The sequence below is a fragment of the Lepisma saccharinum genome, unplaced genomic scaffold (assembly GCF_977018435.1).
Source record: "Lepisma saccharinum unplaced genomic scaffold, izLepSacc3.1 HAP1_SCAFFOLD_500, whole genome shotgun sequence".
Taxonomy (NCBI): Eukaryota; Metazoa; Arthropoda; class Insecta; order Zygentoma; family Lepismatidae; genus Lepisma; species Lepisma saccharinum.
Window position 1 is genome coordinate 161340 of NW_028143185.1, and position 20856 is coordinate 182195.

Sequence of the window (20856 nt, forward strand, 5' to 3'; positions counted from 1 at the left end):
AATATATAGATTTAGTCATAAATAGCCGAATCAAGACAGATCAAGTGAAATATTGCATTTATCATTAATATACAAGAACATGGTTTATCTCTTCGTTCACAAAATCGTATCTTTGTATTACACAGTAATTTCCAAGCATTCCCTTGATTGTTGGAAGTGATTGTTCCAAGTAATGACATGGTTTCTTAGTTGACAGAAACAGATAAATTAACTAAACGATCTAAAGTAAATGTACATACAACATGCTTGTGAATCGATATGTGTCAATTCATTTTGTTTGTTGCTTGTGAACTCATATTAGCAAGGCCAATCAGGGAAATAAGTATCTTTATCAAATTACTTGCAATGAAGATATTCCAGGAGTTTTTATATCTACAGCTCTCTTAAAATATGCATTTCACCAACAAAAATATCCTCCAAACAGCTAATCTATCACAAAACATTTTACAGGCTGGGATTGTTTACCGGTAACTTAAATATCGCACTGCTTTCTTGCTTCCATTTTCAGGAAACTTCCAACCACGTTAAGGAACAATGTTTTTCGCAGAGTTGAGTGAAGAAGAGGAGCAACACCTTCGGAGTCTTCTGAAGGAAGACCCAGAACAAATCCGGAAGTACTTGGAGTATCTAAGGGAGTGGCTGCAGAAGCAGCTCCACTTGCCACATGACATGGGTAACATTTTCAATAGTTTATTTACTATATCCAACATGTAACATACCAACAGAAAAGAAATTACCGTGATCCACAAAAACTTGTAGCCGTATGTATATAACTTGCCTTCATTTAACAGATTGATTAGATATTCACGGAAAACAGAATTGTTGCTCTTAGAAGTGAATGTCCCAAAAACCGAGGGATATTTGTTCATGGTTATATTTTTTTTTCTTCTGTATTTCTCTATTTCACTATATGTCTATCCATCTATACACACACCCACACACACACACACACCCACACACATGCACGAACACACACCCCCCCACACATACGCACGTCAATCGTTGAGTGGTTCTTGGAATTTCCTCACCATTTCTAAAACTAAGAAAGAAAATATACAAATCCCTATCTTTCCGGAACACCACACATTGTCGTATCCACCATTTGCAATTCCGACTCAAAATTTCAAGGCGGGTAAGGCACATAGTGGTTCGATTCCCACTTTAAACTGTAGGGCTAGTCCTAATTAGCCCTACTGTTCATAAAGTGGACTTAAAACACAAAATCAATCAATCAATCATTATTCAAAAGTTCCACATTTCCCAATTAAGTATAATCCATAAACAGTCATTGATGTCTCAATTTCTTTACCCGTTTTTACGTCCCAGTACAGAGCTAGTGCACTCCTTCTTAGACCTAATTTCCATTCTGTGAAATGTAGCTATACCGCTCCAGTCATTCCGAGAATCCAAAATTTTTACATCCGGTCACTCATCACCTCCATGAATTCTTCTCTCATCACCCACGTTCTCTCTCTATCCAAATCAAACCACTCATCAAAATTCAAAATACCCGATACAAAAGTTACACTCCCCCCCAATTATAATAAATAAAAATTAATCCTTGATCTACTATTAATTCCTTTGTCGGAGTCTTGTTAAGGTGTCATTAACAATATGTCACGTGACATGGCAAAATGCATTTTCCAAAATGGCCGATACGCCCCTGTGCTGTCATTTTCCAAATCAATTCTGAACCCAGCAAAACACTCGCCCATACCCTTACGAATTTCAACAATTCTACTCCCACCAGCTTTAAACCTTATTGGCACCAGGGGAATATGACTAGTGGGGGAAGGGCGGAAGGGGAACGAGAAAATATTATAAGGGCAGTTACATTAAAACTCCTCAACACCACACACACACACACACACATTTATTCCTGTATGGTGATTTGTGTTTGTCCGTCTTTATGCCGAGTGGTCGTTTACTGCCTAATTATAATTCTTCATTATGATTTTTTCTCCAAACGATTCGTTAGGCATTAGTTTCTAGTAGCCTATTTCAGTATTGGAAGGCAGTTAGAAAATGTTTTAAATGGTTTTCCCATTTATAATATTACAATTCATCGTCTTGTGAAGAAAATCAAATGTTTCCAAGAGTTTAATTTTCTTGCAAAATAAGCCTGGCGTTGGAAGAATTTTTCTTAAAAATATTTGAAGTTTAATTCTCCTATTCGTATGCACTTTGGAGAAAGAATAAGCCACTTTCAGTACGTCCGAAGACTTGATTTGATATTCCTCCTCCTCGATAACAAGGACAGCCAAATGAGACAGCCTGGCATCCAGAATTTTGTTTCGAGCAAGGCTTCTCAAAGGATTCAAACACAGAAATGTTCCTTCACACGCTGCATTGGAAATTGGGATTGTTACATAGATTATAGCTAGAGTGATACCTCGTGAAATGCAAATTTAAACTTTGATAGGAAATCGAGAAAATCTATTAAGTGGTCTACTTTTCATTTTATTAACGCTGAAGAGTTTTGAGCAAAATCTGCATGTCAGCTTTCATGGCAATGGTATCACGGGAATAAAAATTTTAAAAAAGTTACATTTATCTCATAATTGATGAACAATTTGGACGCTGGTACATGACTGTACACATCGACCACTAATCTCCAAAGACTTTTCTCATCACAAAAACTTGACAAAAAGTTTCTTCTCCTAGCAGAAACCAGACCTGGCAAACGAGGGTAGCTAATTACTCTCATTCCGCATATTTATATCATTTGAAAGAATGTTCGAGCAAGGTTTGTGGCGTGCGGTATAGAAAGAGTATTATATTTCATTTCGTCATATGTGTGCGAGATAATAGAGTATCGAAAAGCTTTTCTTTCTTTTCCTTGTTGCACATTTACTTATGGAAAATTGTTGAAAGATTTATCGAAAGTCTCTTTGAAAGAACTCTAAAGCATATGCTCTTTTCAAATCTTCAAATAACTGACAAAATATTATTCTGTGTAAGGATTTGTTTTATTAGTAACAGAACTTTTCAAACACTTAATAGTCTGTAATTGATTTCTTGGCAAATAACTGCATTTTTAGTATCAGTCAATTCGGCATTGCTTCACATAGAAAATGCATTTGTTCACAAAACCTGTAAAGGAATCGGCTATTTTCCAATACTGTCGACAACAGCTGCCGTTTGACAGACAGAAATCAGACTGTAAAATCTTTTCTTTTTCAAAAAGAAAAGAAAGATAATGAGAAACTTCCTTTATCAAGTGGCCAAAGTGAACTTTCTTTACTTTAATCTTTAACTTTTCAGATGTTCCTTTCTTGACGTATAATAGAAGATGGAATAGTAGAGGCAAGTGGCCATTTGTGTGGTATGTTCACGTTTCAAGCAAAACAGAAGTTACAAAATGGTAAAGAATGCAACTGCTTATGTAAAGACACTTATTTTATGGACTATACTTTTATCGCAAATTTTAAATCACATGCTACACTGCCTGTTTGTAAACTTTTCCCTTTGAATATTATAAATATTGTAAGGTTTTGAAATGGAATGGAAAATAGTGGCATTACGAAACATTTCCTACATAATATATATATTTTTTTAGTTCCTAAAATAATCATGTGTAAATTTAAACAGCGAATTCTATGCAGATTGGTAATCCCTCTTACCCATTAGTAACAAATTTGTTCAGAAGATTTGCGTTCAAACATTTAAGATTTTAAATTTGTGTTGGAAACTTTTATGTAGATATAGTTTCACTATAACTTCACAGACTATTGTACGGTTAATGTTAGTATATATTACATACATGTAGAATGTAAGAAATAGATTCTTGTTTCATTTATAATTCTACGTTTACAATTGCAGATAACAAAATGTTATTAAACTTCCTTCGTGGACGGAAATACAGTTTAGAGGACACCAAAGAGAAGATAGATAAATATTACACTTACAAAGGAATGATACCTGAAATGTGTGCGAACACGGATCCTTTATCACCTGATTTGAAACTTTCCATGGAAAAACAGTGAGTATAATTCACTTTCTACAAGTAATTAAGTGTCCCTTTTTGTTATTCATGGAGAACATGGAAAAGTTCAGTACAAGATTCAATAATTAGTAGTATCGAATAAGAAATAATTTTAATCCGTAATTTTCTTTTCAGGGTCGCTTGTATACTTCCAGGATACACACCAGAGGGGTACAGAGTGTTTATATTGTCCTTCCAAGATGTTCATCCTCAAATGTATGACTATGACGTAATTGCAAAGCGAATATTCTGTAGTTACAACACTATATTGGCTACTGACAATCTACACAGAGGCACCGTGCTAATCATGGATGTTATTGCATTCAAAGCAGCCCATGCCATGAAAATAACCATTCCACAAATTAAGAAATTCTTGTCGTTAGCCCAGGTAAGCTGAATATAAGTTATTATATATTTCTCAATGTTTGGTAAACTGCAAGCAAAATTCATTGCCAAATTTCACCATAGTTTTATCAGAAGATATTGGAAGCATCAGGACAGACATCTGCGAGAGGGTTATCAATAATTTTGTGGAGCTTGTAAATGATTGCAGACTCAGCAATGCCTGACATTGTCTTTCGTGCGTAAATGGGAGATGTTACTGCTTACATATATGTGAAATATAACAATTTTTATCATATTTTCCCTAATTTTATTTAATTTTCTAATTCGGCGTCCTATACGGAACACCCTATATTATAATTGATTATTTTCACTGAAATATCCCTCCTCCGTTAGCTGGCTGGAACATGAGTAGTATATAATAATTCATTTGTGACCACTTCCAGTTATCGTATAAGTTACATTTTGGGGTGTGATGTGGTCATTAAAGCAGCATTTTCTCTTCAGAAACCAAATTGTTTTACCGAATTTCGTTTTGGTAAATAATCCATGAAATTCGCGTTTTTACATTTTGAGATTATAATGTGGACTTTACTTTAGTGTCGTGTAATCAATCTCAGTCAATTATTGCAGAGGATGCAACATCAGTCACGTTTTTCGCCATACTATACAAAATGTGCTTTTGAGCATTAGGTCCAGCTGGACCGGACCTCATCCCCCCATACGTTTTTAAAGGTTTCTCAGAGACGCTCAAGTTCCCTCTCCACACCATCTTTAATTTAATCTTGAAAACAGAAAAATTCCCCACAAGTTGGAAAACGACGGAGATTTGTCCAATCCCCAAAGCAGCAGATAAGACAGACATAAGTAACTACAGACCAATCGCGAAACTGTCAGCTCTAGTTAAACTCTTTGAGCAAATAATTTATAATCATATTTACTCGCATGTGAAACCTATCCTTTCTCCACACCAGCATGGATTTGTACAAAACCGTTCAACTAATTTCGTCGAATTAACAATTTACGTTGCGTCAACTATTGACGATAAAGGACAGGTCGATGTAATTTACATGGACTTCTCAAAGACCTTCGACACGGTACACCACGATGCTTTAAATCAGAAACTAGCCTACATCTGCATCTTCCCGCAACTTATAAAACTACTTGCTTCATATTTACAGAACAGACGACAATTTGTCATGCACCAAGGACTAAGGTCCGCCTATTACAAGGTTCGAATATAGGCCCCCTGCTGTACTTGATTTTCATTAATGATTCACCCGACGCACTAAAAGACTCCGAAAAGTTAATCTTTGCTGACGATGTCAAAATTTTCAAACACATTAAAAGAGATCACGACTGCACGAAATTACAAGACGAACTTAACGAAGTACTTGATTGGTGCAAGAACAACAAGGTTAATCTCAATCTCAAGAAATGCAAACTAGTATCATTCACACGTAACAAACATCCCATCCAATACTCGTATAACATTTCCGACGTAGAAATCCTAAGAGAGAATACTGTAACTGACCTTGGAGTCACATTTGAGAAAGCTTTAAATTTCCAGACACACACGCTGCGCGCATCCTCAGTGAAACACACAGGAACCTAGGATTTGTAATGAAAATGGGTAGCCAATAAGAGAAAAGAAACCTTTTTGCTACTTTACTATACGTTTGTCAGATCAAAACTTGAATATGCCTCAGTCGTTTGGGACACGTTATTTAAAAAGGAAATCGATAAAATAGAGAAACTCTAAAAGAAATTCTTAAGGTATTTAGTATATAAATTAGATGGCATTTATCCAAAATTCACTTCAGGTGACATCTTACGCAACATGCTGAATGTCCCGTCCCTTGAAAAAAGGAGACAGATGCACCAGTTAACCTTCCTTTCCAAACTTTCAATGGAAATATAGACTCCTCCGAACTTCTCGCAAAAATAAACTTTTATATTCCATACTCAAAATTAAGACCCAGAAATGACCTCTTCCAAATTTCACTCGGTAGAACCAGGATAGCCAAAACGGATCCCATGAGGAGGATGTGCGTGTTGTACAATAGAGTCTCCAATAATACCCCTGACATTGATCTATTTAGACCTAAAAGCAAACATATTATATGAACCCTGTATAATAGCATTGTAACCAAAAATGTTGAATGCTTTATGATATACCACCCTTGTATATTGTTGTTATGTAACAATTTTTTCTGTTCCTTCTTATAGTTTCTTCTCTCACTGTTTTTGTTTTCTATTTCCAATTCTTGATTACTTTTGTTTTGTCAACATGTATGTGAACTTAACTCAGAATTCAACTTCAAAGCAATGTAACTGGGCATTTTCATGTAGTGTTTAATAAATAAATAAATAAATTAGCTGTAGGTATTAGCCACTAGGCATTAGCAGTAACGAGGATCTTTCGTATAGACATGTAGCCAGTATAGTCTGTGGGGCTCGTTGTATCGTCCATGTGTTTTGATTATCCCTTCATGCATTCCATCTTATTATTATTCATACCCATCTTCGCGATAAAACAAATCAATCAATTATTACATTATGGAGCAGAAACTTCAATTAAACGTCTACAAGAACTCAATCTTTTTAAGAACAAACAGCCACGGATATACAGGGTGTCTCAAAAGTATTAGCGCAAACTCACGCAGGTGAAAGTACACGACAGTAGAAGCAAAAAAGTATCAGTAAACATGGGTCTGCAAACCAGCCGTTTTCGAGATAATCGTGAATGTGTGATTACAAACCGCCACTGACTTCATTGTTGATAAACGTCGTCCTAGTTGGTAAAATGCTAATAATGTGTGCGATTGTGCGATTCGAAGCCGTCACTGATTGCATTTTGTAAACAGCAAGTGCTTTACTCCTTGCGCGTTCCGAGGTTTACTCGTTGTTTACAAAACAGAACATTTCCGAGAGGTGGCGTTGCAATCAAACAAGATGGATACAATCAGTACACAGTCTAGTAATGAGATCTCCAATGACATTTCTTACTGTATTATTAGTATTTTACGAACTAGGACGGCGTTTACAAACAATGAAGTCAGTGGCGGTTTGTAATCACACATTCGCGATTATCTCGAAAACGGCTCGTTTGCAGACCCATGTTTACTGATACTTTCACCTGTGTCAATTTGCGATATTTCTTATGAGACACCTTGTATAATCAGAAATAAGATTTTGGAGCTACTCTATGGGGACGCCCCAATCTGGCGCCTCAGAGGGTAGCGCCATTATAGTTTCCTGGGGCGACCTGCCCTTGGGGCCGCTCCCGTTCATAAAGTGCATTACGCCAAGGTAAACAAGTTGACAACAAATGGTTCATGCTCGACTGTCAGAAACATTGTAGCGCAGGAGCATTTCAAATGCCAACCTCGCCCTACCGGAAGGGAAAACGGGAAACCCAACATGCCTTACATGAACAGATCCCAACATATGAGCATACTATTGTTCTGTTTGTACGTCACGGACACTTCTGCGTTGTCGCGATCCTATTGAATGTAAATGAGGTTATTACATCCCAGAAGTGTCTGTGACTGTACTTGCTCAAGCTCTAACTGTGGTAAAGCCAAACTTTCGAGAATTCCCACTTAAAAATATAATGATTCATTCTCGACCACATAGACCATTAGCAAGGAATAGGCTTCGTCCATTTTCCATAAACGAGGGCTTTGACAGACGAGATAGAAGTTGACAGAAATTTGATACTTGAAATTAGCATCTAAGAGAGCCAGCATATGCAACAATGTATTAAGTCAATAGTCACCTATTTCTAGGTTTATTTCTTTATTTCCTTGTTCTTAATGTTTACTATTTTAGAATCAGGATACAATCATTATAGCTGGTGGTTAGCACAGCGCGCTACGATTACAGAATTCTCGGATTTGAATCCCGGGTAAGATGTGAACAATCGTGTTTGTTCTGAGTGAGAAATAAAGAATTGAGCAAAACTGATATAAGAAAGAATAGAAATAAAATTATGTGGTAGTGATTATTATATCGCATTCCCACTGTGGCTAAGCCGGTAACGCGTCTGACTACCATGCTAAAGGTCACGGGTTCGATCCCCGGCCGGTTCAAATCCGGGAACTTTTCTAACGATGGAAGCGGTCCCGGCGCCCACCCAGCGTCGAATAACATGGGTACCTGGGGGAAACCCTGGGGCGGTAAAGGAGGTCAGGGGCGTGATAATGATCACATCAACCCCACTCACGACCGGATCAAGAAAGTGTGGGGCGTTACCCCCACACCCCCTATACGCCTTCATGGCGTGGTGCTATGCACAGGGGAGCACTTTTCCTTTCTTTTTTTTTATTCCCACTCCAATGACCATGTCTTCAATTCCCTGCGGTGACAAAATCTTTCGTAAGCTTTGTTTCCCATTGTTTAGCTGTTCTGTTTGACATTATAGGAGATATTAGGCGAACCCAGAAAGTAAATTTCCCACTCGCCCACGGGTGGCAGGCCATGCGTATTGAAACCGGTTTTGCGCATGCGTGAGAGGCACATGCCCTGGCTAGTGAATGTCCTAGAAGATGCCTCCCGAAAGGCCTCAGTAGCGTCGCGGCAGCTAAGAAACATGGCGGCTCTTATTCCATCTCCCGCCGCGTGCGAGGTTCCTTCGGTGATAAAGTTCTTGAACGCACAAAACATACAGCCGATCGAAATTCATCGTCAACTGTGTAAGGTGTATGGGTCAAACGTCATGAGTAAGCAGATGGTGCGTCGTTGGTGCAGGACATTTACTGAAGGCCGGCAAAATGTGCATGACAACGAGCGCATATAGCTAGGCGAACTGCAGCCCTTGTGGACAGGTTCGGTTGTGAGGTGTTCGATCATCCATCGTACAGCCCGGATCTCGCTCCCAGTGATTACCTTTCTTGGACCTGAAAAAGTTCCTGTCCGGTCAACATTTTCACAGCGACGAAGATGTTCAGACGTTGTCACTCAGTGGTTCGGCGCCCAGGCGGCGGAACTTCTACGACGCAGGTATACAGAAGTTGGTCCCACGCTATGACAAGTGTTGTGACATATGTTGACAAGTAACTGGACAAGTGCTGTACCTGTGGCAATAAATCATTGAATGATATAATGTTTCCTTTTTGTGCACAACCCCAGGGAAACTTACTTTCTGGATGCGCCTAATACTGGGTGAGTCTTATAAAAGAGGTCCCGTGGAAAATGTGCTCCTTGCATGTAGGCAACCCTGGTACACAGAAGAGAAGAGCGGGGTAGAGAACAGTCCAGGATATCGGTGCCAAGCAGTTTCGACAACATGACACAGAGGGGGATTGAAAAGAAAGTGTACAGTAGTGACCTTGAGGCAGGCAGCGTGCAGGTCAGTTGAATGCAGTTGAGCGGCTAGGAAAGTTGTGAGTGTGATTCGGTTGGTCAACATGGTGTTAACTGTGCAGCAGCGTATCTTTGTTGTCGAGACGTATGCACGCCTCGGTTCTTGGAAACAGTGTGCAGATTTGTTTACGACGGAGTTCGCGGTGAATGGAGTTCCAGCGAAGGCCCCAACCAAATCAGTAATGCAAAAAGTGATTGCAAAATGGCTGGAAACCGGATCCGTGCTGAACAGGCCAAAAGTGCGTCCAAAGACTGTCCGCACTGAGGCAAAGGAGGGCGACGCAGCGCAGATAATGATACGACTAATGATCATCTCGGCGTTTGGCACAACAGTTGCAGGTGACCTAGTCAACCGCTATGCGGATCCTGAAGCAGGACTTGAACTTGCACGCATTCAAAGTTACCGTTATGCATCAGGTGCGGGATGTGGACAAGGTAGCTCGCCTGCAGTTTTGTGAGTGGTTTCTGTCCAATATTTCTCGGAGGTGCTGCAGGATGGTTACTTGTTCATTTCCGATGAAGCATGGCTCCATTTGTCAGGCTACATAAACTCCCAGAACACGCGACACTGGTCAGGTGACAATCCAGACGTGTTCATGGAGGTTCCACTGCACGCCCAGAAACCCGGTGTCTGGTGGGCCGTGTCGTCCGCCGAATCAACCCCGTGTTCTTCCATGAGACTGTGAACTCGACTCGTTACACCAGTAACATATTCAACGCTTAATTTCAGCAGGATGGAGCCACAGCGCATACAGCATGTGCAACTATCAGGCGCATTGAGTCAGTGTTCCCGTCTGATCGCGTCATCAGCCGTGGCACGAACCAACCTTGGCCACCTCGTTCTCCAGATTTATCACCCTGTGATTTCTTCTTGTGGGGAGCTCTAAAGGGACAGGTGTATAGCAGCAACCCTCACACACTCGAAGAACTCCATCCCGCAGGATGTCCTCGCCCGTGCTTTTTAGAACATGTGGTATCGTCTGCACACGTGCCTCGAGGTCAACGGAGGACACTTCCAGCACCTCTTCTAGGTAGGTTGTTGTCATGCTGTACTGTATTTACAGAAGAGATGTTTCATTCATTTACGTTTATGTCAAGTTGTCTAAACTGCTTGGCACCGATATCCTGGACTCTTCTCTACCCCTCTCTTCTCTTCGATGTACCAGGGTTGCCTACATGCAAGGAGCACATTTTCCACGGGCCTCTTTTAACACTCACCCAGTATTATAGGCTAAACACGTTAAATATGATAAGTATTAGATTCCCATAATTGAATAGCTCATGTACCTGGTGGAGTGGTTAGCACAGCACTCTATGACGCAAGGTATCCCAGGTTAAGCCTGGGCATGAGTGTTCTTTGTGAATTTCATCATATAATCACTCACATTAATCATTGCGATTAGCGAAAAGTAGCAGACAAATATAATAGAACCAACATTGGTTGTTTTTTAGCACTACTGTACGCCAGACAATATGTTTTTCCAATTCCACGGCTTCACCTCTTTTGACCTTTTCTCTCCATAAATCTTTCTCTCTTTACACACAAATGCTCTCTCTCTCTCCAACATACACAAATGAGGAAATCTTTGGGTTGGCCTATCAATGTATGAATATAAAATCCAATAATAATAAAATAATAACAATGGTAACAGTAGTGTAAACTTGTTGTTTCAACGCTGCACTTTGTAGGTATCCTCTTTTTTTATCAATTGATTATCACTTTTTGACATATTTTGACAATTTTTTGTCGATGTTTTAGCGTTTAGCGATGTTTTAGTACAATTTTCAATGCACCACTTTTTTTTCCCACCTCGCACTTGGTAGGTATATCACGATCTTACGTGATATAACTTAACCTATTCATTTTCTTTGTGCTAAACTACACGAGAGCCTCTACGTGCTTTGACCTACTTAGAGAGTAGGTGGAACCCAACGTTCTGGAACTACCCTTTGACCTACTTTTTATTTTACGACGTTTTACGGACTACACTAACCTACAATGAGAGAAAAATGGACAGAAAAAGCTCTGGCATCACTTTTTAAGCTATTTTTTACCTCCTGCAAATTTTGCTCTTATGCTAACTCGCCCTTTGACCTACTACTTTTTTATTTTACGACGTTTTACGGACTAAACTAACCTACAATGAGAGAAAAGTGGACAGAAGAAGCTCTGGCATCCCTTTTTAAGCTATTTTTTTTACCTCCTGCAAATTTTTGCTCTTATGCTAACTCGTCCTTTAGCCTTCTTTTGAAATGACTTACGACATTTTCCTATAAGGCTGCCTCCTCATACTGTAAGGTCCCCCTCAGTGTAATCTACTACGACCTGCTAATAGGCTTCTGCTCTCAGCGTAATCCGTTTTTTACGCACTAAACTAACCTACAATGAGAGAAAAATGGACAGAAGAAGCTCTGGCATCACTTTTTAAGCTATTTTTTACCTCCTGCAAATTTTGCTCTTATGCTAACTCGCCCTTTGACCTACTTTTGAAATCACTTACGACATTTTCCTATAAGGCTGTCTCCTCTTACGATGTTTTCCTGTAAGGCGTGCGTTCTAGCAACGCCCATTGACCTACTTTTGAAATGACTTACGACATTTTCCTATAAGGCTGTCTCCCCTTACGATGTTTTCCTGTAAGGCGTGAGTTCTAGCAACGTTCTTTGACCTACTTTTGAAATGACTTTTTCCTATAAGGCTGTCTCCCCTTACGATGTTTTCCTGTAAGGCAGCGAGAAGACAAATATCTTAGGACGTTTTCCAAGACATTGATTTTCTCGGCTCCTAATTGAGCTAGGATGATGATTGTGGGTTTGTTGGATAGGTTTTGATGATAACTGCTCAACTAGCAAGCGCCCCACTCAATTTTTTTTACGAAATTTAGTTTTGATCCTAAAACCTCTGCATCCTATTGGAGTGCTTGGCGTTTTAGATTAAAATTTTGTAATGGGTTTTTCTTGCTCGACGAAGGCGATGTTTTAAAACTGTTCCGTGATCCTCTCGTTCTTGACGTCTTGGACGAAAGATTTCTCTGCCACCAAGATGACGCTGCACAACGTGTCGTCGGGGTAGGGCGTCATGAAATTCGCACACGATCTTGATGTTAGTGCGATCGTTGACCACGACCTGCTTCCTCTTCGACGTGTTGATGACGAACATGGGTCTCCGTGCTTTGAATTCGCTTGACATGGAAAAAAAAATAGAACCTATCAAAAAACAGCATATTCTTAGTTAATTAACATGGATGAATTGAAGTGTGATAAGTAAAGTTTCTTTTAGTGTGATTGGAGGGGAGAAAAGTTGATTTCGTCATCTGAAAAAAGAAAAAGAAAATTAGTGCATTCGCTCAACCACATTGGAATTGACCATCATTAATTATATTCGTCGTTGCGATGTAAAGAGGAGAACATTTTTTCCATGAGAGTTTTCGTATTGTGAATTAAAGAAAAAAAATACTTGTCAAGGTTTTTTGATGTTATCCGTAAAAAAGCATGGGCTATGACGAGAGTGTCGGAAATAAAGCTTCTTCTCCTCTGTTTATTCTATCCGCTAGCTTTTGAACATGTTGTTTTTATTACATATCTTTCTCTTGCAAGAGAATCTCAGTTTGGGCAATATAGACAGTGGAAAAACTCGTCCCTTTTTGATCCTAAGGTTTGTGAGGTAATAGGATTCGGACAATGTATATCCACTAGTTGGTTATATTATTGTCTCATTATTTAGATCTGTTAGGTTATATTATTGTCTCATCATTTAGATCTGTTAGGAGACACAACTTTTTTTAATCTGTCTTCCAACTTCTTAGGATTTTATGTATTTATAAAATACGAATTTTAGTTTCTGCGATATTATACATATATTCCCTTATTCATTCTTCCCTTTTACATTAACTATCTCTCTCTCTTTTTCATCTTGTTAACAATTCTACAAGCAACAATGTTGTTCTTATTTTTTCAACAAGATTTTATTCTTTTAAACAAATTTAATGTATGCACCTCTTTTTAATGAAAGAGACAAAGTTTGTTGCATCCATGGACAAAATTATTACTTTGTATATATTTTAACTTTCAGAAGACAGAGAAAAGTAACACATTTTCCGAATTAATACTGCTTATTATCATTTTTTTCATTTGTTAGTATTTTAATTTGTAAACTGACACACACTGGCATTTTACGATTGTTTTTTTTGCGAGTACGTGTTAAACCACCACACCTCTCCTTGAGCAATATTATTACCTTGCTGCGACTGTTGCATATTTAAAAAAAAATGGTAGAGAACATGTTTCTAAGAGGTATGGAGATAATTGATCAAGATAGACATCGTGAGAAAAGAGAAAATGTTAAGCGGAGGATAATGAAAATTTTACATTTTGAGTTCCTTATCGTGATAGAAACAAGGAGATAAACGCATCAACTTTTGCAACATTTTATTCTTTGCTATGATGTCACCCATTTGCATTTGCAATCGGTTGGAGTACAACTAATGTGGAGTTCAAAAATTTTAGATTGACGAGAAAGGACATTCAGTTTTGTATAGAATAACACACTTGTAGAATACACTTATAACCGAAAACAAAAAGTATTTGATTCTAATGTATTTTTGTAATGTAGAATCTTCGAAACCTGGTGAAGGTGCACGTCACTATAAAAAACTGCATGTTCAGAATAAATCTATCAATTCATCAAGTTCAACGATGCTAAACTTTGAGCAGGAATAGTAGGTTTCACTCTCAGTCTCCCTTTTTTAGCCTGTATGTGTGTGCTCCATGCTAACAATCTACTTCCGTGACACATCACGCCAAGAGTATAATTCGATAACACACTTTTGCTAACTGCCACAAACATTAAGAAAAATCACTGGAAACTACGGGGTGTAAAAATATATTTTTTATCTTTTTTCCCATAAAACTACAACATACCATCATAAAATATCATCATCGAAAAAATGATCTGTTAAATTAATAAATTCCATATGCTACATGAAAAATTGTAAAAAAATCTTAAAGATGAAAATTCATTTTATATATAATAAAAAAATATTCACGAACGAAACTATAATTTTTTTAAAATAACGATTATTGACATTTCTAACACGGGACACAAAATTTGAAAATCATACAACGGAATATTTTTTCTGCTTTTTACACCAACCAACGGAAAAGAACAATTATTTACCACATACTCTCCCCTTCCACCTTGCCAATGGGCGAAATTTGCACACACACAAATTTCTAAAATTCAATATTTTTTTCTGTTGAATTTTGCTGCTTTTTATGAATTGGGAGCTTTTTACAAATCGGTGGAAATCAAAAGAAAGACGGATCTCGAACATGGACACGCTGTAAATGCTGCTTTACATTAATTGGTTCTAGCGCTGCCTTAAATAAAATTCAAATAAATAGGTTATCAATTAATATTAATGATGTGAGGGTCCCACACTGCACAACTGTTAAGAACTTAGGTGTGATATTTAGTCAGAAACTTGTCTGGCAAAACCACGTAACGTCACAGAGTTCAAAAGCTTATGGTATACTTAGATCACTCTATAAGTCATCGCACTTACTTTCGACTGATGTTAAATTGCGTCTTATGCAAGCTCTCGTTCTTCCCATTTTCGATTACTTTGACGTTGTTTACGGTGTTAGTTTAACAAAAAAGAATGCTAAAATTGCACAAAAAGTACAGAATTCTTGTATACGTTTTGCATTTAGCTTGAAACAAAGGGATCACATACTGCCTTACTTAAATGACGTTAATTGGTTGAATATGACACGATGCAGAAAACTACATCTGGCCTGCACAATATACAAAATTCTGCAAACCAAAACACCGACATACTTATACGACAGACTCCAATTTAGACACGACACACACAAGTAGTAGGGTTTGTGGTACAACCAGCGCCGGAAAGTATGAACCCCCTCAGGCAGATTTGCCTACACTTAAAACTTGCTCAACATGCCCATATGAGCTTTTTGCTCAAGTGTGGAACCCCGTCTAATCCAAGATTTTTGTAAAAATGCCCTCGGGAATTTCCTGAGAAAGTATGACCCCCCTCAGATTGATTTGCCTACACTTATAAAAGGCACTTCTGTGAGATTGTTGTCCATAAACCTGTCAAAAATATGCCCCTCTTGATATTTTTTTTGGCCACACCTAAAACTACGCGAAACGTATTAACTCACACACACACACACACATACACACATATTTACGTCCGGTCCACTTCTGGCTTATTTCTGGCCATTTCTGCCCACTTCCGATCCACTTCCGGTCTATTTTCGGCTATTTCTACACATTTCTGCCCACTTCCGGTCCACTTCCGGTCTATTTTCGGCCATTTGTACCCATTTCTGCCCACTTCCGGTCCACTTCCGGTCCACTTCCGGTATATTTTCGGCCATTTCTACCCATTTCTGCCCACTTCCGGTCCACTTCCGGTCTACTTCCGGTCTATTTTCGGCTATTTCTACCCATTTCTGCCCACTTCCGGTCCACTTCCGGTCCACTTCCGGTCCACTTGTGGCCTATTTTTGGTTTATTTCTATTGCATCATGTTTTGCAACAAATTATTACCTAATATTATGCATTAGGCATGTGTTGTTTTCTGATTAATTGGTTATGACATAATGTGATGATGTGGTGTTTTCTGATTGGTTTAAATAAGCAGGGTTTCTATTGGTTCTATAAATCTATATAAGCCATAGCACAGTGCAGATTCTTCACCATTGCTGGATCGGCAGTGGAACCCACATTGCGGGGGATAGAACCTGAACAGGCTCCACCAAAGTATAGGAGACTTGAAGCATATAATTTGGCGGAATAACCCAAGTAAGGTCATAGAAACAATATACACTGATGCAATAAAAGCCAATTTTTGGCAGGGGGGCCAAAGTGGTTCCTAAATACAAAATAATTAATATCTCAAGAACTAATTGACATAGAGCTATGCAGTTTTTTTGTCTGCACTGAACCCAACTGATATTTTTTATTAAGCATAGAATTTTGATTTGAACCCCAAGAAATTTTATATAATAAACAAACAACAAAAATACCAAAGCCAAAAATATTAACACACACACATACAAATCACACTGCTGAACCCAACTGATATTTTTTATTAAGCATAGAATTTTGATTTGGACCCCAGGAAATTGTATATAATAAACAACAACAAAAATGCCAAATCAAAAACATTGTAATCAATGCAATAAGAATATATCCAGCCCCAATTGGGCTAAGCACCAAAAGATTTGTAATCCAGACAAAAGCAGAACTCCCACAAAAATATGCCCAAAATGCCATAGAGAATATAGTATGCAATACTTCACATATACACATAAAGGTACTTGCTCTGCACAGTTATCAACATTGCCCCCTCAACCATCTACATCTGGTCTGAAAAGGAAGCACGAAACACCTGTTAATGCTGGACCGGCAAAGCAGCCACGCTATGAACCCATCCATAGCAGTTTTAACGGCCAATTAAGGGATCACCGTTTTGTATCAGAGCCAAGATGAGACATTAAGAATTTTTTGAACAGTATAAATCCAGATGTGCAGGCAATTCTAAATGCACAAAATGGCTCTTATAAGCTGTCTCTCAAATTGTTTACACAATATAAGAAGCCAAATGGCACAAAATTTACACAGCCCCACATAACAGAAACTGTACCGGTATATTCCAATACAAATTCAGACAAAATAATAAGCAGTTTGATAGATCAATTGAATATTAAACACTCTGAATTTGCAGCAAAAGAGTCTGGATGGAGCCTATGCGGATCTCCACACAAGTTATATGTTAATATTTCTGAATTCAACCCATTACAAGGTTCCACTTATGTGCCATTACCTGCCAATATCAAAAACAAAACAGCCGTGGTTAATATAAAAAATAATGACCAGAAATGCTTTTTGTGGTGTATTTTAGCTGCTTTGTATCCAGTTTCAAGGAATCCTCAGAGAATAAGTTATTATAAACAGCATGAACACAATTTCGATGAGGCAATGGAGGGTTTAGAATATCCAATGCCTGTTCAGAATATTGATAAATTTGAAAAAAAGGCCAGGCATATCAATGGCAAACAATTATCTATTAATGTATTTACTTGTTCTACTGGCCGTGGCAATTGCTTGATAGCACCTCTCAGAATCAGTACACTTGATGATGAATCTGCTATTCCGATTGATCTGCTCTTAATTAAAGGGGATGGCACAAATCATTACACTCTGATACATAATCTTGAAGCTTTAGTCAGAACACAACTAGACAAATCCAATACAATATTCAAGTTGTGTAGAAGATGTCTGTCTGTATTTGATGGTCAAAAAATAATAAATGGGGTTCGGGAAGTGAATGCAGAAATTGCTAAAAACAAGTTAATTGAGCATCTGAAATACTGTGGCAATCATAAACCTGTTCATATGGTGATGCCAATGCCAAGTGAAAATGCAAAATTCAAAAAGTTTGAAGCTCTGTTGGAACACCCAGCATATATAGTCTGTGATTTTGAATCAAATCTCAAACCCCTTGCATTTTGCAGCCCAGATCCTGAGGAATCTTCAATTACATCATATCAATTACATGAACCTTCCAGCTTTTATTATGTGGTTGTACAGGGTGGTGTGGTTAGTAAAGAATATTTATACATGGGAGCAGATGCCATCAAAGAATTTGCACTTAGAATAGAAAATGAGTGCCATGACATAGCATCTAATATTTTATTAAAATCAAAACCCATGTTGCCTTTAACAGAGGAACAGATTGAAGATTTGAACAAAGCAGAAAAATGCCCGGTATGTGATTCTGAATTTTCAGATGCAAATATCAAGGTTCATCACCATTCTCATACAGATGGTAAATTCTTAATGGCCCTGTGTAATAGCTGCAATATTCAGATCCAGAGACCAAAATTTGTTCCTATATTTTGCCATGGTGCATCCAATTATGATTTTCATCATTTGATCAGGTACGAGGGGTTTGACAAGCAGAATTTAAATATTTTAGCAGAAAATAATGAGAAATATATTGCCATTAGCAAAATAATTAAAGTTAATGGTGTTTCTATTCACTTAAGATTTCTTGATTCTTACAGAATTTTATCGGCTAGCCTGGCTACACTGGCCACTCAATTATCTGATGATCAATTCAAAATCACATGTGCTTTGTTTCCAAATCAGGACCTGAAATTAATTAGGCGGAAGGGTGTATATCCATAAGATTATGTTACAGATTTTTCTAAATTTGATGAGTGTTCTCTGCCACCACAACAAGAGTTTTACAGCAAAATCAGAGGATCTGGAATCACTGATGAAGATTATCACCATGCCCAGTTGATGTGGAACAATTTAAAATGCCAGACATTTGGTGATTATCACAAGGCATATTTAAAACTTGATGTGACCCTCTTAGCTGATATATTGCAGGCATTCAGAAAATCTTCCATGCAAAATTATAAGCTGGATCCAATGTATTTTTAAAGTGCTCCGGGCCTAGCATGGTCTGCAATATTTTTAAACACTAAAATGCAATTGGATCTGACCCAGGATCAAGATATGTATCTGTTTATGGAACAATGTATAAGAGGAGGCATGGTGCAATGTTCTCAGAGATATGCCAGAGCAAATAACAAATATATTAATGATTATGATCCAGCACTGCCATCAAATTATATACTGTACGTAGATGCAAACAGCCTCTATGGTTATGCTATGATGAAACAACTGCCACATGCAGGGTTTGAGTGGGTTGAAGATTTCAACATTGAGGATCTTAAAGATTTTGATGACAGTAACTATGGCCTGTTCTTAGAGGTTGATCTGACAATTCCAGATAATTTACACAACACATTTTCTGATCTGCCCCCAATTCCTGAGGTTAAGTGCTCACCTGGCTCTAAACAGAAGAAATTGATGATGACTTTAGAGCCGAAACAGGATTATGTCATATATTACAAAAACCTCCAGTTCCTGATGAATCATGGTGTTCAAGTGAGCAAAGTTGGAAAAGTTTTGAGGTTCAGGCACTCAAGATGGTTGAAGCCATATATTGATACAAACACAGAGCTTCGAACATCTGCATTGAGCCAATTTGATAAGACCTTGTTTAAATTGATGGTCAATTCAGTGTATGGCAAAACAATTGAAAATGTCAGAAAACATATTAATGTTAAAATAATTACTGACTCCAGCCGGAGCAAAAAATTGATTGCAAAGCCAAACTTCAATTACAGAAGAATTTATGATGAGAATATGGCACTTTTCACCATGAAAAAAACAAAGATTAAGTTTGATAAGCCTATTTATGTAGGGGCTGTGATATTGGAATTGGCCAAATTACACATGTTAAAATTGTATTATGATGTGTTGAAACCTTTTTATGGTGATTGTGTAAAACTGATGTACATGGACACAGATAGTTTTGTTCTTGATATTCAAACAGAAGATGTTTATAAAGATATGGCACAGCCTGAATTGTTTAAATATTTTGATACCAGTGAACATACAGAGATTCAACACCACAACAAAAAGGTGCCTGGCAAGTTAAAAGATGAGACACTTGGTGATGTTATTGTGGCATTTGCTGGGTTAAGGGACAAGATGTACAGTTTTGAAACATGTAGTGGTGTTGTTGCCAAAAAGGCCAAGGGCATTGGCAGAGTGATTGTGGAAAAAGAGCTCCAATTTGAAGATTACAAAAATTGCCTCAAATCATGTAGCACAATCAGAACATCAGAAAATAGAATTCAGAGTGTGGATCACTTATTGACTAGCAATATTGTAAGAAAAGTGGCTCTGAACCCACATGATGATAAGAGATGCATTTTATCATGTGGCATACATACTTTACCATGGGGGCATTGTGATTTGAAAAGTGGTAATCAATGCCCAATTACAGAGCATGATTTGAAATAAATAAACATGCCTATGAACTTATTTGGGTTCAAAAAACAGGCTATTATGGACCTGCCAACACCACAACCCTCTTCTGATATAATATCTAAACTAAGTGCTTTGTTAATTATTCATCTGAACAGCATACTTACAGATGTTGATGATGAAACAGGTAAAATATTGTACATATTTAACAATAATTGAAATCATTACCAATTACCTGTAGATGGTCAATTGCAATTTATTACAACCCCTGAGGGTAATG